Below are 21,610 nucleotides of genomic sequence, written 5' to 3'. Positions count from 1 at the left end.
CCTTTGGTCTGAGACCTGACTGTCCAGAAGCCACGCATGCTGCCGCGTGGCGGCGGTGTCGCGGCTCGGGACAAGAGGAGGCCCCACGGTGCGGGCTGGGGCGCCAGGCACCGCGGCGGGCGCTGAGGGTGGGGGTCACCCCCACCCCGGGCCGCCCCCACACTCCCAGAAACGCGACAGAACCAGAGGCAAAAAAAAAAAGAAGAAGCCTACGGCACCCGGTATTCCCGGGCGGTCTCCCATCCAAGTTCTAACCAGGCCCGAGCCTGCTTAGCTTCCGAGACCAGACGGGATCGGGCGCGTTCGGGGTGGTGTGGCCGTGGACGGCGGAGGGCGCCCCTGCCCCGCTCAAGAAGCCGAGCCTCTCTGCGCTTCCCCGCCGCCTCCTCCCCCCGCCCCAGGCCCCGCGCCGGGTCGGGCCTGTTGAGTTCGCCGGCCGGGTCCCGCGGGCTCCGAGGGACGGGGGTGACAGGCGGGGCGGGCTGGGGTTGGGGGCTGTCTCTGTATACACACACACTCACACTCACACTCACTCACTCACTCACTCACACTCACACAAGATGCGCCTCCACGGCTGGACCCGCCAAGGTGGAGACCTTCAAGCCCCCTTCCTCTCCTTGCCTGGCCTCCTTCACCTCCCCGCCCCCCACCCCCAGCGCACGGGCGGGAGGGGCGGGGCGCTCGCCCTTTGACCCCAGCCAGGGGCGGCCCTCCCCCACAACCCCTTTCAGCTGCGCCCCCCACCCTGTGGCCCTGCGGCCGCCTATTCCCCCGGGCCAGGGCTGGGGCACAGCGCACGGGGGAGGGGAGCCAGTGTATGGGGCGTCTCTCTCTCTCTCTCTCTCTCTCTCTCTCTCTCTCTCTCTCTCTCTCTCTCTCTCTCTCTCTCGGGATGTGTCCCATGGGTGGGGTGGGGTGGCGTGGTTTGTGGGGCGCTGAAGAAATCAGTCCCCTCCATCTCCTCCCTCTGGAAAACACCCAAGCCCTTGGAGAACTGCCCGCACCTCTACCTACCGTGGGGGCCGGGACCCTCCTCTGTGTCCTCCTGTGGCCCAGTCCAAGGGGCCTGGGCCTGGCCGGGGCTGCACTGGACCCCAACCACCCTGGCGTGTGGACTCGCTAAAAATCGGCGATTAGATATTGGATTCCAGCGTCATTGAGGTCATTTCACTAATGAGTGCACCGCAAAGAGTTTCCTAATCCATCTGTGAGGGTGGCAACCGAAAGAGAATTTTAGAGCTGACAGAATAGGCGAGGAAAGGCATAGGAGATTTCCACACCCAGTAAGGAAGCCTTTCCCAAAGTGGAAGAAAGAAAGGAGCAAACAGAGACACCGGTAGCCCGCCCGGATCAGAGTCTGCCCCTGAGAGAAAGTACCCTGACCAGGTTCACCCGTGGGTGGGTCGCGAGCTAGCGGCATTCAGAAGAGCGAGGCCCCAGTCTGTGCAGAAGACACCTGCACTCGGGTGTGTGTGGCGGCACAATTCACAAGCAGCTCCAGATGTTAAACCAAGGAGAAGCCAGGGAGTTCCCAACGCCCCAGGTGTCCTCAGCCCACGACTGGCTGCTGTGGGAATGCGAAGCCCGGCTCCTTGTCTCAGAGCGGGGCAACCAGGAGGTGTGATGTCCACCCCGGGGTTCCCAGGAGGATCAGACTGAAGCTGGGACTTGGCCTGAAAGTGTCCCCTCGCATGGCCACCCCCTTCCCCTTCCTGCTCCTCTACTCCTGGTGCCCCTCCATCCAGGGGCCAGACCTTAAAGAGTCACCCGCAAGAGAATCCTGGTCCCAAAGGAGCCTTCTGGGGGACCCCTGCTGAGAGAGGTTGTGGGCATGGCCCGCTGGGGCTCTGCCCGACCCAGGGCTGAGAGATGCAACCTCCCAGCTCTGGGTCCCTGCAGGAAGTGTTGGCAAGCACAGGGCCAGTCCTCCAAAGGCCCAGGTGCAGGGAGCCCAGGCCAAGCAGCCTGTGGAAGAAGCCACATGCTGTGCCACCCCGGGGAACACGACTGCAGGCCCCGGCCCTTCCCACCTCCTCCTCCTCCTCCTCCTCCTCCTCCTCCTCCTCCTCCTCCTCCTCCCACCCCGCCCCCGCCCCCGCCCCCACATGGCACAGGGCCCAGAGACACCTCAGACACTTGCTACCCAAAGTGCAAAGGGCATCAGTTGCTCCTCCAAACCCCCCCCAGCCCAGCAGACCGCATTGTCCAGCCAGCGCCCGGGCCTCCCTGGGGTGCCCAGCACAAAAGTGCAGACACCCACCGGACCCTCCATCTCAGTTTTCGGATGTTTTTGCCACTCTAAGGACCCGCAGGCCAGCTGGGCCTTCTGGCAGGACAGAGAGCCCCGGAATCCGACGTGGAGAGCTGGGTGTACGTCCCCATGAGGAGGCGGTCCCCACCTCCGCGGCTATCCCCTTGCGGGGAGCGGCAGCCGCGGGGCCTCAGAGAAGACACCAGGCTGGGCCCCCACGGCACAGCGGGAGCACGTCCCCCGCAGGCCACTTAGCGATGGCGGCCAGCCGGCGGACGGTTGGGTTGCGCGAGACGCTGCGGCCGCCCTGCTACCGGGTTCCTGGGAGGGCGTCCTGGAACCAGCGTCCACACCAAGCCCTTGGAAGGCCCAGGCGACGGAGGAGCCCCGTCAGGCAGGGGCCGAGGACGGTGACGGCCCGGGCGGGGAGGAGCGTGTCAGGCAGGGGCAGAGGACGGTGACAGGTGATAGGCCGGGCGGGAAGGAGTCAGTCAGGCAGGGGCCGTGGAGGAGACGGGCTGGGTAAGGGTTAGGGTTCGTGTCAGGGCACAAGTCACAATCGCAAAGACCTGGAAGCCACCCGAGTGCCCATCGACCCACGAGTGGGTAAATAAAATGTGGCGCGTGGACACCACGGAGTGCTATTCGGCTATGAGGAGCAGCGGTGAGGGGGCACCTCTCGTGGTTCTCCTGGCCAGAGCTGGAACCCGTTCCAGTAAGCCAAGTATCCCAAGAATGGACACACGAGCACCACGTGCTCGCGCTCACCAGCAAATGGGTACGAACCGATGGACACCTAAGTGGACACAGAGGAATCACCTTCTTCGGGTGGGTGTCGGGCGGGTGGGGGGAGGGGATGGGCATACACATCCATTAGGAATGGGGTGGGTACGCACCGACTGGGGGATGGGCGCACTTGAAGCTCTGACCCGAGGGGGGAGGCTGGGAGAGGGCAACGCACCCGACCTTAACATTGGTGCCCCCACAATATGCTGGAACAACATGAGAGGTAAATGAATAAGAACACGGGGGGGGGGGGGAGGGGGGCACGGGCAACACATGTCACCTTAATACTTGGACTCCCATCATCTGCTTGAAAAGAGAGAGAAAAGAAAATGCAATAATAGAGATAAGAGACACTTTTTAAAAATAATGAATCCGGCCGGGCGCTGTGGCTCACGCCTGTAATCCTAGCTCTTGGGAGGCCGAGGCGGGCGGATTGCTCAAGGTCAGGAGTTCAAAACCAGCCTGAGCAAGAGCGAGACCCCGTCTCTACTATAAATAGAAAGGAATTAATTGGCCAACTGATATATATATATAAAAAATTAGCGGGGCATGGTGGCGCATGCCTGCAGTCCCAGCTACCCGGGAGGCTGAGGCAGAAGGATCACTGGAGCCCAGGAGTTTGAAGTTGCTGTGAGCTAGGCTGACGCCACGGCACTCACTCTAGCCTAGGCAACAAACCGAGACTCTGTCTCAAAAAAAAAAAAAAAAAATGAATCCGAAGAGAAAAGTAAAAGGAGGCCTGTGGAGCAGGTCTGGGTGTGACTCCGGATCCCCCAACATCAGGTGCCACCACCAAAGATTCCTACGTGTAGCCCATAGAACCCCAAAAGCAACGGGAGGAGTTCTGGTCACATACTCCCTCAAAATGACATCCTGGCCTTCTTCTGGAACTCCCTCCCCTCTCAGACTCTCAAGGTTTCCTCCAGCGTGTCGGCTCCCACAGAGCAGACCTTTGGTCTGAGACCTGACTGTCCAGAAGCCACGCATGCTGCCGCGTGGCGGCGGTGTCGCGGCTCGGGACAAGAGGAGGCCCCACGGTGCGGGCTGGGGCGCCAGGCACCGCGGCGGGCGCTGAGGGTGGGGGTCCCCCCACCCCGGGCCGCCCCCGCACTCCCAGAAACGCGACAGAACCAGAGGCAAAAAAAAAAAGAAGAAGCCTACGGCACCCGGTATTCCCGGGCGGTCTCCCATCCAAGTTCTAACCAGGCCCGAGCCTGCTTAGCTTCCGAGACCAGACGGGATCGGGCGCGTTCGGGGTGGTGTGGCCGTGGACGGCGGAGGGCGCCCCTGCCCCGCTCAAGAAGCCGAGCCTCTCTGCGCTTCCCCGCCGCCTCCTCCCCCCGCCCCAGGCCCCGCGCCGGGTCGGGCCTGTTGAGTTCGCCGGCCGGGTCCCGCGGGCTCCGAGGGACGGGGGTGACAGGCGGGGCGGGCTGGGGTTGGGGGCTGTCTCTGTATACACACACACTCACACTCACACTCACTCACTCACTCACACTCACACAAGATGCGCCTCCACGGCTGGACCCGCCAAGGTGGAGACCTTCAAGCCCCCTTCCTCTCCTTGCCTGGCCTCCTTCACCTCCCCGCCCCCCACCCCAAGCGCACGGGCGGGAGGGGCGGGGCGCTCGCCCTTTGACCCCAGCCAGGGGCGGCCCTCCCCCACAACCCCTTTCAGCTGCGCCCCCCACCCTGTGGCCCTGCGGCCGCCTATTCCCCCGGGCCAGGGCTGGGGCACAGCGCACGGGGGAGGGGAGCCAGTGTATGGGGCGTCTCTCTCTCTCTCTCTCTCTCTCTCTCTCTCTCTCTCTCTCTCTCTCTCTCTCTCTCTCTCTCTCTCTCGGGATGTGTCCCATGGGTGGGGTGGGGTGGCGTGGTTTGTGGGGCGCTGAAGAAATCAGTCCCCTCCATCTCCTCCCTCTGGAAAACACCCAAGCCCTTGGAGAACTGCCCGCACCTCTACCTACCGTGGGGGCCGGGACCCTCCTCTGTGTCCTCCTGTGGCCCAGTCCAAGGGGCCTGGGCCTGGCCGGGGCTGCACTGGACCCCAACCACCCTGGCGTGTGGACTCGCTAAAAATCGGCGATTAGATATTGGATTCCAGCGTCATTGAGGTCATTTCACTAATGAGTGCACCGCAAAGAGTTTCCTAATCCATCTGTGAGGGTGGCAACCGAAAGAGAATTTTAGAGCTGACAGAATAGGCGAGGAAAGGCATAGGAGATTTCCACACCCAGTAAGGAAGCCTTTCCCAAAGTGGAAGAAAGAAAGGAGCAAACAGAGACACCGGTAGCCCGCCCGGATCAGAGTCTGCCCCTGAGAGAAAGTACCCTGACCAGGTTCACCCGTGGGTGGGTCGCGAGCTAGCGGCATTCAGAAGAGCGAGGCCCCAGTCTGTGCAGAAGACACCTGCACTCGGGTGTGTGTGGCGGCACAATTCACAAGCAGCTCCAGATGTTAAACCAAGGAGAAGCCAGGGAGTTCCCAACGCCCCAGGTGTCCTCAGCCCACGACTGGCTGCTGTGGGAATGCGAAGCCCGGCTCCTTGTCTCAGAGCGGGGCAACCAGGAGGTGTGATGTCCACCCCGGGGTTCCCAGGAGGATCAGACTGAAGCTGGGACTTGGCCTGAAAGTGTCCCCTCGCATGGCCACCCCCTTCCCCTTCCTGCTCCTCTACTCCTGGTGCCCCTCCATCCAGGGGCCAGACCTTAAAGAGTCACCCGCAAGAGAATCCTGGTCCCAAAGGAGCCTTCTGGGGGACCCCTGCTGAGAGAGGTTGTGGGCATGGCCCGCTGGGGCTCTGCCCGACCCAGGGCTGAGAGATGCAACCTCCCAGCTCTGGGTCCCTGCAGGAAGTGTTGGCAAGCACAGGGCCAGTCCTCCAAAGGCCCAGGTGCAGGGAGCCCAGGCCAAGCAGCCTGTGGAAGAAGCCACATGCTGTGCCACCCCGGGGAACACGACTGCAGGCCCCGGCCCTTCCCACCTCCTCCTCCTCCTCCTCCTCCTCCTCCTCCTCCTCCTCCTCCTCCCACCCCGCCCCCGCCCCCGCCCCCACATGGCACAGGGCCCAGAGACACCTCAGACACTTGCTACCCAAAGTGCAAAGGGCATCAGTTGCTCCTCCAAACCCCCCCCAGCCCAGCAGACCGCATTGTCCAGCCAGCGCCCGGGCCTCCCTGGGGTGCCCAGCACAAAAGTGCAGACACCCACCGGACCCTCCATCTCAGTTTTCGGATGTTTTTGCCACTCTAAGGACCCGCAGGCCAGCTGGGCCTTCTGGCAGGACAGAGAGCCCCGGAATCCGACGTGGAGAGCTGGGTGTACGTCCCCATGAGGAGGCGGTCCCCACCTCCGCGGCTATCCCCTTGCGGGGAGCGGCAGCCGCGGGGCCTCAGAGAAGACACCAGGCTGGGCCCCCACGGCACAGCGGGAGCACGTCCCCCGCAGGCCACTTAGCGATGGCGGCCAGCCGGCGGACGGTTGGGTTGCGCGAGACGCTGCGGCCGCCCTGCTACCGGGTTCCTGGGAGGGCGTCCTGGAACCAGCGTCCACACCAAGCCCTTGGAAGGCCCAGGCGACGGAGGAGCCCCGTCAGGCAGGGGCCGAGGACGGTGACAGGTGATAGGCCGGGCGGGAAGGAGTCAGTCAGGCAGGGGCCGTGGAGGAGACGGGCTGGGTAAGGGTTAGGGTTCGTGTCAGGGCACAAGTCACAATCGCAAAGACCTGGAAGCCACCCGAGTGCCCATCGACCCACGAGTGGGTAAATAAAATGTGGCGCGTGGACACCACGGAGTGCTATTCGGCTATGAGGAGCAGCGGTGAGGGGGCACCTCTCGTGGTTCTCCTGGCCAGAGCTGGAACCCGTTCCAGTAAGCCAAGTATCCCAAGAATGGACACACGAGCACCACGTGCTCGCGCTCACCAGCAAATGGGTACGAACCGATGGACACCTAAGTGGACACAGAGGAATCACCTTCTTCGGGTGGGTGTCGGGCGGGTGGGGGGAGGGGATGGGCATACACATCCATTAGGAATGGGGTGGGTACGCACCGACTGGGGGATGGGCGCACTTGAAGCTCTGACCCGAGGGGGGAGGCTGGGAGAGGGCAACGCACCCGACCTTAACATTGGTGCCCCCACAATATGCTGGAACAACATGAGAGGTAAATGAATAAGAACACGGGGGGGGGGAGGGGGGCACGGGCAACACATGTCACCTTAATACTTGGACTCCCATCATCTGCTTGAAAAGAGAGAGAAAAGAAAATGCAATAATAGAGATAAGAGACACTTTTTAAAAATAATGAATCCGGCCGGGCGCTGTGGCTCACGCCTGTAATCCTAGCTCTTGGGAGGCCGAGGCGGGCGGATTGCTCAAGGTCAGGAGTTCAAAACCAGCCTGAGCAAGAGCGAGACCCCGTCTCTACTATAAATAGAAAGGAATTAATTGGCCAACTGATATATATATATAAAAAATTAGCGGGGCATGGTGGCGCATGCCTGCAGTCCCAGCTACCCGGGAGGCTGAGGCAGAAGGATCACTGGAGCCCAGGAGTTTGAAGTTGCTGTGAGCTAGGCTGACGCCACGGCACTCACTCTAGCCTGGGCAACAAACCGAGACTCTGTCTCAAAAAAAAAAAAAAAAAATGAATCCGAAGAGAAAAGTAAAAGGAGGCCTGTGGAGCAGGTCTGGGTGTGACTCCGGATCCCCCAACATCAGGTGCCACCACCAAAGATTCCTACGTGTAGCCCATAGAACCCCAAAAGCAACGGGAGGAGTTCTGGTCACATACTCCCTCAAAATGACATCCTGGCCTTCTTCTGGAACTCCCTCCCCTCTCAGACTCTCAAGGTTTCCTCCAGCGTGTCGGCTCCCACAGAGCAGACCTTTGGTCTGAGACCTGACTGTCCAGAAGCCACGCATGCTGCCGCGTGGCGGCGGTGTCGCGGCTCGGGACAAGAGGAGGCCCCACGGTGCGGGCTGGGGCGCCAGGCACCGCGGCGGGCGCTGAGGGTGGGGGTCACCCCCACCCCGGGCCGCCCCCACACTCCCAGAAACGCGACAGAACCAGAGGCAAAAAAAAAAAGAAGAAGCCTACGGCACCCGGTATTCCCGGGCGGTCTCCCATCCAAGTTCTAACCAGGCCCGAGCCTGCTTAGCTTCCGAGACCAGACGGGATCGGGCGCGTTCGGGGTGGTGTGGCCGTGGACGGCGGAGGGCGCCCCTGCCCCGCTCAAGAAGCCGAGCCTCTCTGCGCTTCCCCGCCGCCTCCTCCCCCCGCCCCAGGCCCCGCGCCGGGTCGGGCCTGTTGAGTTCGCCGGCCGGGTCCCGCGGGCTCCGAGGGACGGGGGTGACAGGCGGGGCGGGCCGGGGTTGGGGGCTGTCTCTGTATACACACACACTCACACTCACTCACTCACTCACACTCACACAAGATGCGCCTCCACGGCTGGACCCGCCAAGGTGGAGACCTTCAAGCCCCCTTCCTCTCCTTGCCTGGCCTCCTTCACCTCCCCGCCCCCCACCCCCAGCGCACGGGCGGGAGGGGCGGGGCGCTCGCCCTTTGACCCCAGCCAGGGGCGGCCCTCCCCCACAACGCCTTTCACCTGCGCCCCCCACCCTGTGGCCCTGCGGCCGCCTATTCCCCCGGGCCAGGGCTGGGGCACAGCGCACGGGGGAGGGGAGCCAGTGTATGGGGCGTCTCTCTCTCTCTCTCTCTCTCTCTCTCTCTCTCTCTCTCTCTCTCTCTCTCTCTCTCTCTCTCTCTCTCTCGGATGTGTCCCATGGGTGGGGTGGGGTGGCGTGGTTTGTGGGGCGCTGAAGAAATCAGTCCCCTCCATCTCCTCCCTCTGGAAAACACCCAAGCCCTTGGAGAACTGCCCGCACCTCTACCTACCGTGGGGGCCGGGACCCTCCTCTGTGTCCTCCTGTGGCCCAGTCCAAGGGGCCTGGGCCTGGCCGGGGCTGCACTGGACCCCAACCACCCTGGCGTGTGGACTCGCTAAAAATCGGCGATTAGATATTGGATTCCAGCGTCATTGAGGTCATTTCACTAATGAGTGCACCGCAAAGAGTTTCCTAATCCATCTGTGAGGGTGGCAACCGAAAGAGAATTTTAGAGCTGACAGAATAGGCGAGGAAAGGCATAGGAGATTTCCACACCCAGTAAGGAAGCCTTTCCCAAAGTGGAAGAAAGAAAGGAGCAAACAGAGACACCGGTAGCCCGCCCGGATCAGAGTCTGCCCCTGAGAGAAAGTACCCTGACCAGGTTCACCCGTGGGTGGGTCGCGAGCTAGCGGCATTCAGAAGAGCGAGGCCCCAGTCTGTGCAGAAGACACCTGCACTCGGGTGTGTGTGGCGGCACAATTCACAAGCAGCTCCAGATGTTAAACCAAGGAGAAGCCAGGGAGTTCCCAACGCCCCAGGTGTCCTCAGCCCACGACTGGCTGCTGTGGGAATGCGAAGCCCGGCTCCTTGTCTCAGAGCGGGGCAACCAGGAGGTGTGATGTCCACCCCGGGGTTCCCAGGAGGATCAGACTGAAGCTGGGACTTGGCCTGAAAGTGTCCCCTCGCATGGCCACCCCCTTCCCCTTCCTGCTCCTCTACTCCTGGTGCCCCTCCATCCAGGGGCCAGACCTTAAAGAGTCACCCGCAAGAGAATCCTGGTCCCAAAGGAGCCTTCTGGGGGACCCCTGCTGAGAGAGGTTGTGGGCATGGCCCGCTGGGGCTCTGCCCGACCCAGGGCTGAGAGATGCAACCTCCCAGCTCTGGGTCCCTGCAGGAAGTGTTGGCAAGCACAGGGCCAGTCCTCCAAAGGCCCAGGTGCAGGGAGCCCAGGCCAAGCAGCCTGTGGAAGAAGCCACATGCTGTGCCACCCCGGGGAACACGACTGCAGGCCCCGGCCCTTCCCACCTCCTCCTCCTCCTCCTCCTCCTCCTCCTCCTCCTCCTCCTCCTCCTCCCACCCCGCCCCCGCCCCCGCCCCCACATGGCACAGGGCCCAGAGACACCTCAGACACTTGCTACCCAAAGTGCAAAGGGCATCAGTTGCTCCTCCAAACCCCCCCCAGCCCAGCAGACCGCATTGTCCAGCCAGCCCCCGGGCCTCCCTGGGGTGCCCAGCACAAAAGTGCAGACACCCACCGGACCCTCCATCTCAGTTTTCGGATGTTTTTGCCACTCTAAGGACCCGCAGGCCAGCTGGGCCTTCTGGCAGGACAGAGAGCCCCGGAATCCGACGTGGAGAGCTGGGTGTACGTCCCCATGAGGAGGCGGTCCCCACCTCCGCGGCTATCCCCTTGCGGGGAGCGGCAGCCGCGGGGCCTCAGAGAAGACACCAGGCTGGGCCCCCACGGCACAGCGGGAGCACGTCCCCCGCAGGCCACTTAGCGATGGCGGCCAGCCGGCGGACGGTTGGGTTGCGCGAGACGCTGCGGCCGCCCTGCTACCGGGTTCCTGGGAGGGCGTCCTGGAACCAGCGTCCACACCAAGCCCTTGGAAGGCCCAGGCGACGGAGGAGCCCCGTCAGGCAGGGGCCGAGGACGGTGACGGCCCGGGCGGGGAGGAGCGTGTCAGGCAGGGGCAGAGGACGGTGACAGGTGATAGGCCGGGCGGGAAGGAGTCAGTCAGGCAGGGGCCGTGGAGGAGACGGGCTGGGTAAGGGTTAGGGTTCGTGTCAGGGCACAAGTCACAATCGCAAAGACCTGGAAGCCACCCGAGTGCCCATCGACCCACGAGTGGGTAAATAAAATGTGGCGCGTGGACACCACGGAGTGCTATTCGGCTATGAGGAGCAGCGGTGAGGGGGCACCTCTCGTGGTTCTCCTGGCCAGAGCTGGAACCCGTTCCAGTAAGCCAAGTATCCCAAGAATGGACACACGAGCACCACGTGCTCGCGCTCACCAGCAAATGGGTACGAACCGATGGACACCTAAGTGGACACAGAGGAATCACCTTCTTCGGGTGGGTGTCGGGCGGGTGGGGGGAGGGGATGGGCATACACATCCATTAGGAATGGGGTGGGTACGCACCGACTGGGGGATGGGCGCACTTGAAGCTCTGACCCGAGGGGGGAGGCTGGGAGAGGGCAACGCACCCGACCTTAACATTGGTGCCCCCACAATATGCTGGAACAACATGAGAGGTAAATGAATAAGAACACGGGGGGGGGAGGGGGGCACGGGCAACACATGTCACCTTAATACTTGGACTCCCATCATCTGCTTGAAAAGAGAGAGAAAAGAAAATGCAATAATAGAGATAAGAGACACTTTTTAAAAATAATGAATCCGGCCGGGCGCTGTGGCTCACGCCTGTAATCCTAGCTCTTGGGAGGCCGAGGCGGGCGGATTGCTCAAGGTCAGGAGTTCAAAACCAGCCTGAGCAAGAGCGAGACCCCGTCTCTACTATAAATAGTAAGAAATTAATTGGCCAACTGATATATATATAAAAAATTAGCGGGGCATGGTGGCGCATGCCTGCAGTCCCAGCTACCCGGGAGGCTGAGGCAGAAGGATCACTGGAGCCCAGGAGTTTGAAGTTGCTGTGAGCTAGGCTGACGCCACGGCACTCACTCTAGCCTGGGCAACAAACCGAGACTCTGTCTCAAAAAAAAAAAAAAAAAATGAATCCGAAGAGAAAAGTAAAAGGAGGCCTGTGGAGCAGGTCTGGGTGTGACTCCGGATCCCCCAACATCAGGTGCCACCACCAAAGATTCCTACGTGTAGCCCATAGAACCCCAAAAGCAACGGGAGGAGTTCTGGTCACATACTCCCTCAAAATGACATCCTGGCCTTCTTCTGGAACTCCCTCCCCTCTCAGACTCTCAAGGTTTCCTCCAGCGTGTCGGCTCCCACAGAGCAGACCTTTGGTCTGAGACCTGACTGTCCAGAAGCCACGCATGCTGCCGCGTGGCGGCGGTGTCGCGGCTCGGGACAAGAGGAGGCCCCACGGTGCGGGCTGGGGCGCCAGGCACCGCGGCGGGCGCTGAGGGTGGGGGTCACCCCCACCCCGGGCCGCCCCCGCACTCCCAGAAACGCGACAGAACCAGAGGCAAAAAAAAAAAAGAAGAAGCCTACGGCACCCGGTATTCCCGGGCGGTCTCCCATCCAAGTTCTAACCAGGCCCGAGCCTGCTTAGCTTCCGAGACCAGACGGGATCGGGCGCGTTCGGGGTGGTGTGGCCGTGGACGGCGGAGGGCGCCCCTGCCCCGCTCAAGAAGCCGAGCCTCTCTGCGCTTCCCCGCCGCCTCCTCCCCCCGCCCCAGGCCCCGCGCCGGGTCGGGCCTGTTGAGTTCGCCGGCCGGGTCCCGCGGGCTCCGAGGGACGGGGGTGACAGGCGGGGCGGGCCGGGGTTGGGGGCTGTCTCTGTATACACACACACTCACACTCACTCACTCACTCACTCACACTCACACAAGATGCGCCTCCACGGCTGGACCCGCCAAGGTGGAGACCTTCAAGCCCCCTTCCTCTCCTTGCCTGGCCTCCTTCACCTCCCCGCCCCCCACCCCCAGCGCACGGGCGGGAGGGGCGGGGCGCTCGCCCTTTGACCCCAGCCAGGGGCGGCCCTCCCCCACAACCCCTTTCAGCTGCGCCCCCCACCCTGTGGCCCTGCGGCCGCCTATTCCCCCGGGCCAGGGCTGGGGCACAGCGCACGGGGGAGGGGAGCCAGTGTATGGGGCGTCTCTCTCTCTCTCTCTCTCTCTCTCTCTCTCTCTCTCTCTCTCTCTCTCTCTCTCTCTCTCTCTCGGGATGTGTCCCATGGGTGGGGTGGGGTGGCGTGGTTTGTGGGGCGCTGAAGAAATCAGTCCCCTCCATCTCCTCCCTCTGGAAAACACCCAAGCCCTTGGAGAACTGCCCGCACCTCTACCTACCGTGGGGGCCGGGACCCTCCTCTGTGTCCTCCTGTGGCCCAGTCCAAGGGGCCTGGGCCTGGCCGGGGCTGCACTGGACCGACCCCAACCACCCTGGCGTGTGGACTCGCTAAAAATCGGCGATTAGATATTGGATTCCAGCGTCATTGAGGTCATTTCACTAATGAGTGCACCGCAAAGAGTTTCCTAATCCATCTGTGAGGGTGGCAACCGAAAGAGAATTTTAGAGCTGACAGAATAGGCGAGGAAAGGCATAGGAGATTTCCACACCCAGTAAGGAAGCCTTTCCCAAAGTGGAAGAAAGAAAGGAGCAAACAGAGACACCGGTAGCCCGCCCGGATCAGAGTCTGCCCCTGAGAGAAAGTACCCTGACCAGGTTCACCCGTGGGTGGGTCGCGAGCTAGCGGCATTCAGAAGAGCGAGGCCCCAGTCTGTGCAGAAGACACCTGCACTCGGGTGTGTGTGGCGGCACAATTCACAAGCAGCTCCAGATGTTAAACCAAGGAGAAGCCAGGGAGTTCCCAACGCCCCAGGTGTCCTCAGCCCACGACTGGCTGCTGTGGGAATGCGAAGCCCGGCTCCTTGTCTCAGAGCGGGGCAACCAGGAGGTGTGATGTCCACCCCGGGGTTCCCAGGAGGATCAGACTGAAGCTGGGACTTGGCCTGAAAGTGTCCCCTCGCATGGCCACCCCCTTCCCCTTCCTGCTCCTCTACTCCTGGTGCCCCTCCATCCAGGGGCCAGACCTTAAAGAGTCACCCGCAAGAGAATCCTGGTCCCAAAGGAGCCTTCTGGGGGACCCCTGCTGAGAGAGGTTGTGGGCATGGCCCGCTGGGGCTCTGCCCGACCCAGGGCTGAGAGATGCAACCTCCCAGCTCTGGGTCCCTGCAGGAAGTGTTGGCAAGCACAGGGCCAGTCCTCCAAAGGCCCAGGTGCAGGGAGCCCAGGCCAAGCAGCCTGTGGAAGAAGCCACATGCTGTGCCACCCCGGGGAACACGACTGCAGGCCCCGGCCCTTCCCACCTCCTCCTCCTCCTCCTCCTCCTCCTCCTCCTCCTCCTCCTCCTCCTCCCACCCCGCCCCCGCCCCCGCCCCCACATGGCACAGGGCCCAGAGACACCTCAGACACTTGCTACCCAAAGTGCAAAGGGCATCAGTTGCTCCTCCAAACCCCCCCCAGCCCAGCAGACCGCATTGTCCAGCCAGCGCCCGGGCCTCCCTGGGGTGCCCAGCACAAAAGTGCAGACACCCACCGGACCCTCCATCTCAGTTTTCGGATGTTTTTGCCACTCTAAGGACCCGCAGGCCAGCTGGGCCTTCTGGCAGGACAGAGAGCCCCGGAATCCGACGTGGAGAGCTGGGTGTACGTCCCCATGAGGAGGCGGTCCCCACCTCCGCGGCTATCCCCTTGCGGGGAGCGGCAGCCGCGGGGCCTCAGAGAAGACACCAGGCTGGGCCCCCACGGCACAGCGGGAGCACGTCCCCCGCAGGCCACTTAGCGATGGCGGCCAGCCGGCGGACGGTTGGGTTGCGCGAGACGCTGCGGCCGCCCTGCTACCGGGTTCCTGGGAGGGCGTCCTGGAACCAGCGTCCACACCAAGCCCTTGGAAGGCCCAGGCGACGGAGGAGCCCCGTCAGGCAGGGGCCGAGGACGGTGACGGCCCGGGCGGGGAGGAGCGTGTCAGGCAGGGGCAGAGGACGGTGACAGGTGATAGGCCGGGCGGGAAGGAGTCAGTCAGGCAGGGGCCATGGAGGAGACGGGCTGGGTAAGGGTTAGGGTTCGTGTCAGGGCACAAGTCACAATCGCAAAGACCTGGAAGCCACCCGAGTGCCCATCGACCCACGAGTGGGTAAATAAAATGTGGCGCGTGGACACCACGGAGTGCTATTCGGCTATGAGGAGCAGCGGTGAGGGGGCACCTCTCGTGGTTCTCCTGGCCAGAGCTGGAACCCGTTCCAGTAAGCCAAGTATCCCAAGAATGGACACACGAGCACCACGTGCTCGCGCTCACCAGCAAATGGGTACGAACCGATGGACACCTAAGTGGACACAGAGGAATCACCTTCTTCGGGTGGGTGTCGGGCGGGTGGGGGGAGGGGATGGGCATACACATCCATTAGGAATGGGGTGGGTACGCACCGACTGGGGGATGGGCGCACTTGAAGCTCTGACCCGAGGGGGGAGGCTGGGAGAGGGCAACGCACCCGACCTTAACATTGGTGCCCCCACAATATGCTGGAACAACATGAGAGGTAAATGAATAAGAACACGGGGGGGGGGAGGGGGGCACGGGCAACACATGTCACCTTAATACTTGGACTCCCATCATCTGCTTGAAAAGAGAGAGAAAAGAAAATGCAATAATAGAGATAAGAGACACTTTTTAAAAATAATGAATCCGGCCGGGCGCTGTGGCTCACGCCTGTAATCCTAGCTCTTGGGAGGCCGAGGCGGGCGGATTGCTCAAGGTCAGGAGTTCAAAACCAGCCTGAGCAAGAGCGAGACCCCGTCTCTACTATAAATAGAAAGGAATTAATTGGCCAACTGATATATATATATAAAAAATTAGCGGGGCATGGTGGCGCATGCCTGCAGTCCCAGCTACCCGGGAGGCTGAGGCAGAAGGATCACTGGAGCCCAGGAGTTTGAAGTTGCTGTGAGCTAGGCTGACGCCACGGCACTCACTCTAGCCTGGGCAACAAACCGAGACTCTGTCTCAAAAAAAAAAAAAAAAAATGAATCCGAAGAGAAAAGTAAAAGGAGGCCTGTGGAGCAGGTCTGGGTGTGACTCCGGATCCCCCAACATCAGGTGCCACCACCAAAGATTCCTACGTGTAGCCCATAGAACCCCAAAAGCAACGGGAGGAGTTCTGGTCACATACTCCCTCAAAATGACATCCTGGCCTTCTTCTGGAACTCCCTCCCCTCTCAGACTCTCAAGGTTTCCTCCAGCGTGTCGGCTCCCACAGAGCAGACCTTTGGTCTGAGACCTGACTGTCCAGAAGCCACGCATGCTGCCGCGTGGCGGCGGTGTCGCGGCTCGGGACAAGAGGAGGCCCCACGGTGCGGGCTGGGGCGCCAGGCACCGCGGCGGGCGCTGAGGGTGGGGGTCACCCCCACCCCGGGCCGCCCCCACACTCCCAGAAACGCGACAGAACCAGAGGCAAAAAAAAAAAGAAGAAGCCTACGGCACCCGGTATTCCCGGGCGGTCTCCCATCCAAGTTCTAACCAGGCCCGAGCCTGCTTAGCTTCCGAGACCAGACGGGATCGGGCGCGTTCGGGGTGGTGTGGCCGTGGACGGCGGAGGGCGCCCCTGCCCCGCTCAAGAAGCCGAGCCTCTCTGCGCTTCCCCGCCGCCTCCTCCCCCCGCCCCAGGCCCCGCGCCGGGTCGGGCCTGTTGAGTTCGCCGGCCGGGTCCCGCGGGCTCCGAGGGACGGGGGTGACAGGCGGGGCGGGCTGGGGTTGGGGGCTGTCTCTGTATACACACACACTCACACTCACACTCACTCACTCACTCACTCACACTCACACAAGATGCGCCTCCACGGCTGGACCCGCCAAGGTGGAGACCTTCAAGCCCCCTTCCTCTCCTTGCCTGGCCTCCTTCACCTCCCCGCCCCCCACCCCCAGCGCACGGGCGGGAGGGGCGGGGCGCTCGCCCTTTGACCCCAGCCAGGGGCGGCCCTCCCCCACAACCCCTTTCAGCTGCGCCCCCCACCCTGTGGCCCTGCGGCCGCCTATTCCCCCGGGCCAGGGCTGGGGCACAGCGCACGGGGGAGGGGAGCCAGTGTATGGGGCGTCTCTCTCTCTCTCTCTCTCTCTCTCTCTCTCTCTCTCTCTCTCTCTCTCTCTCTCTCTCTCTCTCTCGGGATGTGTCCCATGGGTGGGGTGGGGTGGCGTGGTTTGTGGGGCGCTGAAGAAATCAGTCCCCTCCATCTCCTCCCTCTGGAAAACACCCAAGCCCTTGGAGAACTGCCCGCACCTCTACCTACCGTGGGGGCCGGGACCCTCCTCTGTGTCCTCCTGTGGCCCAGTCCAAGGGGCCTGGGCCTGGCCGGGGCTGCACTGGACCCCAACCACCCTGGCGTGTGGACTCGCTAAAAATCGGCGATTAGATATTGGATTCCAGCGTCATTGAGGTCATTTCACTAATGAGTGCACCGCAAAGAGTTTCCTAATCCATCTGTGAGGGTGGCAACCGAAAGAGAATTTTAGAGCTGACAGAATAGGCGAGGAAAGGCAGGAGATTTCCACACCCAGTAAGGAAGCCTTTCCCAAAGTGGAAGAAAGAAAGGAGCAAACAGAGACACCGGTAGCCCGCCCGGATCAGAGTCTGCCCCTGAGAGAAAGTACCCTGACCAGGTTCACCCGTGGGTGGGTCGCGAGCTAGCGGCATTCAGAAGAGCGAGGCCCCAGTCTGTGCAGAAGACACCTGCACTCGGGTGTGTGTGGCGGCACAATTCACAAGCAGCTCCAGATGTTAAACCAAGGAGAAGCCAGGGAGTTCCCAACGCCCCAGGTGTCCTCAGCCCACGACTGGCTGCTGTGGGAATGCGAAGCCCGGCTCCTTGTCTCAGAGCGGGGCAACCAGGAGGTGTGATGTCCACCCCGGGGTTCCCAGGAGGATCAGACTGAAGCTGGGACTTGGCCTGAAAGTGTCCCCTCGCATGGCCACCCCCTTCCCCTTCCTGCTCCTCTACTCCTGGTGCCCCTCCATCCAGGGGCCAGACCTTAAAGAGTCACCCGCAAGAGAATCCTGGTCCCAAAGGAGCCTTCTGGGGGACCCCTGCTGAGAGAGGTTGTGGGCATGGCCCGCTGGGGCTCTGCCCGACCCAGGGCTGAGAGATGCAACCTCCCAGCTCTGGGTCCCTGCAGGAAGTGTTGGCAAGCACAGGGCCAGTCCTCCAAAGGCCCAGGTGCAGGGAGCCCAGGCCAAGCAGCCTGTGGAAGAAGCCACATGCTGTGCCACCCCGGGGAACACGACTGCAGGCCCCGGCCCTTCCCACCTCCTCCTCCTCCTCCTCCTCCTCCTCCTCCTCCTCCTCCTCCTCCTCCCACCCCGCCCCCGCCCCCGCCCCCACATGGCACAGGGCCCAGAGACACCTCAGACACTTGCTACCCAAAGTGCAAAGGGCATCAGTTGCTCCTCCAAACCCCCCCCAGCCCAGCAGACCGCATTGTCCAGCCAGCGCCCGGGCCTCCCTGGGGTGCCCAGCACAAAAGTGCAGACACCCACCGGACCCTCCATCTCAGTTTTCGGATGTTTTTGCCACTCTAAGGACCCGCAGGCCAGCTGGGCCTTCTGGCAGGACAGAGAGCCCCGGAATCCGACGTGGAGAGCTGGGTGTACGTCCCCATGAGGAGGCGGTCCCCACCTCCGCGGCTATCCCCTTGCGGGGAGCGGCAGCCGCGGGGCCTCAGAGAAGACACCAGGCTGGGCCCCCACGGCACAGCGGGAGCACGTCCCCCGCAGGCCACTTAGCGATGGCGGCCAGCCGGCGGACGGTTGGGTTGCGCGAGACGCTGCGGCCGCCCTGCTACCGGGTTCCTGGGAGGGCGTCCTGGAACCAGCGTCCACACCAAGCCCTTGGAAGGCCCAGGCGACGGAGGAGCCCCGTCAGGCAGGGGCCGAGGACGGTGACGGCCCGGGCGGGGAGGAGCGTGTCAGGCAGGGGCAGAGGACGGTGACAGGTGATAGGCCGGGCGGGAAGGAGTCAGTCAGGCAGGGGCCGTGGAGGAGACGGGCTGGGTAAGGGTTAGGGTTCGTGTCAGGGCACAAGTCACAATCGCAAAGACCTGGAAGCCACCCGAGTGCCCATCGACCCACGAGTGGGTAAATAAAATGTGGCGCGTGGACACCACGGAGTGCTATTCGGCTATGAGGAGCAGCGGTGAGGGGGCACCTCTCGTGGTTCTCCTGGCCAGAGCTGGAACCCGTTCCAGTAAGCCAAGTATCCCAAGAATGGACACACGAGCACCACGTGCTCGCGCTCACCAGCAAATGGGTACGAACCGATGGACACCTAAGTGGACACAGAGGAATCACCTTCTTCGGGTGGGTGTCGGGCGGGTGGGGGGAGGGGATGGGCATACACATCCATTAGGAATGGGGTGGGTACGCACCGACTGGGGGATGGGCGCACTTGAAGCTCTGACCCGAGGGGGGAGGCTGGGAGAGGGCAACGCACCCGACCTTAACATTGGTGCCCCCACAATATGCTGGAACAACATGAGAGGTAAATGAATAAGAACACGGGGGGGGGGGGAGGGGGGCACGGGCAACACATGTCACCTTAATACTTGGACTCCCATCATCTGCTTGAAAAGAGAGAGAAAAGAAAATGCAATAATAGAGATAAGAGACACTTTTTAAAAATAATGAATCCGGCCGGGCGCTGTGGCTCACGCCTGTAATCCTAGCTCTTGGGAGGCCGAGGCGGGCGGATTGCTCAAGGTCAGGAGTTCAAAACCAGCCTGAGCAAGAGCGAGACCCCGTCTCTACTATAAATAGAAAGGAATTAATTGGCCAACTGATATATATATATAAAAAATTAGCGGGGCATGGTGGCGCATGCCTGCAGTCCCAGCTACCCGGGAGGCTGAGGCAGAAGGATCACTGGAGCCCAGGAGTTTGAAGTTGCTGTGAGCTAGGCTGACGCCACGGCACTCACTCTAGCCTAGGCAACAAACCGAGACTCTGTCTCAAAAAAAAAAAAAAAAAATGAATCCGAAGAGAAAAGTAAAAGGAGGCCTGTGGAGCAGGTCTGGGTGTGACTCCGGATCCCCCAACATCAGGTGCCACCACCAAAGATTCCTACGTGTAGCCCATAGAACCCCAAAAGCAACGGGAGGAGTTCTGGTCACATACTCCCTCAAAATGACATCCTGGCCTTCTTCTGGAACTCCCTCCCCTCTCAGACTCTCAAGGTTTCCTCCAGCGTGTCGGCTCCCACAGAGCAGACCTTTGGTCTGAGACCTGACTGTCCAGAAGCCACGCATGCTGCCGCGTGGCGGCGGTGTCGCGGCTCGGGACAAGAGGAGGCCCCACGGTGCGGGCTGGGGCGCCAGGCACCGCGGCGGGCGCTGAGGGTGGGGGTCCCCCCACCCCGGGCCGCCCCCGCACTCCCAGAAACGCGACAGAACCAGAGGCAAAAAAAAAAAGAAGAAGCCTACGGCACCCGGTATTCCCGGGCGGTCTCCCATCCAAGTTCTAACCAGGCCCGAGCCTGCTTAGCTTCCGAGACCAGACGGGATCGGGCGCGTTCGGGGTGGTGTGGCCGTGGACGGCGGAGGGCGCCCCTGCCCCGCTCAAGAAGCCGAGCCTCTCTGCGCTTCCCCGCCGCCTCCTCCCCCCGCCCCAGGCCCCGCGCCGGGTCGGGCCTGTTGAGTTCGCCGGCCGGGTCCCGCGGGCTCCGAGGGACGGGGGTGACAGGCGGGGCGGGCTGGGGTTGGGGGCTGTCTCTGTATACACACACACTCACACTCACACTCACTCACTCACTCACACTCACACAAGATGCGCCTCCACGGCTGGACCCGCCAAGGTGGAGACCTTCAAGCCCCCTTCCTCTCCTTGCCTGGCCTCCTTCACCTCCCCGCCCCCCACCCCAAGCGCACGGGCGGGAGGGGCGGGGCGCTCGCCCTTTGACCCCAGCCAGGGGCGGCCCTCCCCCACAACCCCTTTCAGCTGCGCCCCCCACCCTGTGGCCCTGCGGCCGCCTATTCCCCCGGGCCAGGGCTGGGGCACAGCGCACGGGGGAGGGGAGCCAGTGTATGGGGCGTCTCTCTCTCTCTCTCTCTCTCTCTCTCTCTCTCTCTCTCTCTCTCTCTCTCTCTCTCTCTCTCTCTCTCTCTCTCTCGGGATGTGTCCCATGGGTGGGGTGGGGTGGCGTGGTTTGTGGGGCGCTGAAGAAATCAGTCCCCTCCATCTCCTCCCTCTGGAAAACACCCAAGCCCTTGGAGAACTGCCCGCACCTCTACCTACCGTGGGGGCCGGGACCCTCCTCTGTGTCCTCCTGTGGCCCAGTCCAAGGGGCCTGGGCCTGGCCGGGGCTGCACTGGACCCCAACCACCCTGGCGTGTGGACTCGCTAAAAATCGGCGATTAGATATTGGATTCCAGCGTCATTGAGGTCATTTCACTAATGAGTGCACCGCAAAGAGTTTCCTAATCCATCTGTGAGGGTGGCAACCGAAAGAGAATTTTAGAGCTGACAGAATAGGCGAGGAAAGGCATAGGAGATTTCCACACCCAGTAAGGAAGCCTTTCCCAAAGTGGAAGAAAGAAAGGAGCAAACAGAGACACCGGTAGCCCGCCCGGATCAGAGTCTGCCCCTGAGAGAAAGTACCCTGACCAGGTTCACCCGTGGGTGGGTCGCGAGCTAGCGGCATTCAGAAGAGCGAGGCCCCAGTCTGTGCAGAAGACACCTGCACTCGGGTGTGTGTGGCGGCACAATTCACAAGCAGCTCCAGATGTTAAACCAAGGAGAAGCCAGGGAGTTCCCAACGCCCCAGGTGTCCTCAGCCCACGACTGGCTGCTGTGGGAATGCGAAGCCCGGCTCCTTGTCTCAGAGCGGGGCAACCAGGAGGTGTGATGTCCACCCCGGGGTTCCCAGGAGGATCAGACTGAAGCTGGGACTTGGCCTGAAAGTGTCCCCTCGCATGGCCACCCCCTTCCCCTTCCTGCTCCTCTACTCCTGGTGC

The 21,610-nt window shown here is 62.3% G+C and overlaps 6 pseudogenes; all 6 read right to left on the bottom strand.

Moving 5' to 3' along the window:
• Positions 1–206: 206 nt before the first annotated feature.
• On the bottom strand, positions 207–325 carry LOC142868097 (uncharacterized; annotated as a pseudogene).
• Positions 326–4,191: 3,866 nt separating this feature from the next.
• Positions 4,192–4,310, bottom strand: LOC142868096 (uncharacterized; annotated as a pseudogene).
• A 3,816-nt stretch (positions 4,311–8,126) lies between these two features.
• LOC142868095 (uncharacterized) lies at positions 8,127–8,245 on the bottom strand (annotated as a pseudogene).
• Positions 8,246–12,104: 3,859 nt separating this feature from the next.
• Positions 12,105–12,223, bottom strand: LOC142868094 (uncharacterized; annotated as a pseudogene).
• A 3,864-nt stretch (positions 12,224–16,087) lies between these two features.
• LOC142868093 (uncharacterized) lies at positions 16,088–16,206 on the bottom strand (annotated as a pseudogene).
• A 3,867-nt stretch (positions 16,207–20,073) lies between these two features.
• LOC142868092 (uncharacterized) lies at positions 20,074–20,192 on the bottom strand (annotated as a pseudogene).
• Between the last annotated feature and the right edge of the window lie 1,418 nt (positions 20,193–21,610).

This window comes from Microcebus murinus, unplaced genomic scaffold, assembly GCF_040939455.1.
Source record: "Microcebus murinus isolate Inina unplaced genomic scaffold, M.murinus_Inina_mat1.0 scaf026_hap2_Mmur4.0, whole genome shotgun sequence".
In the NCBI taxonomy this organism is placed as follows: domain Eukaryota; kingdom Metazoa; phylum Chordata; class Mammalia; order Primates; family Cheirogaleidae; genus Microcebus; species Microcebus murinus.
This window is presented reverse-complemented; position numbering and strand designations above follow the sequence as displayed.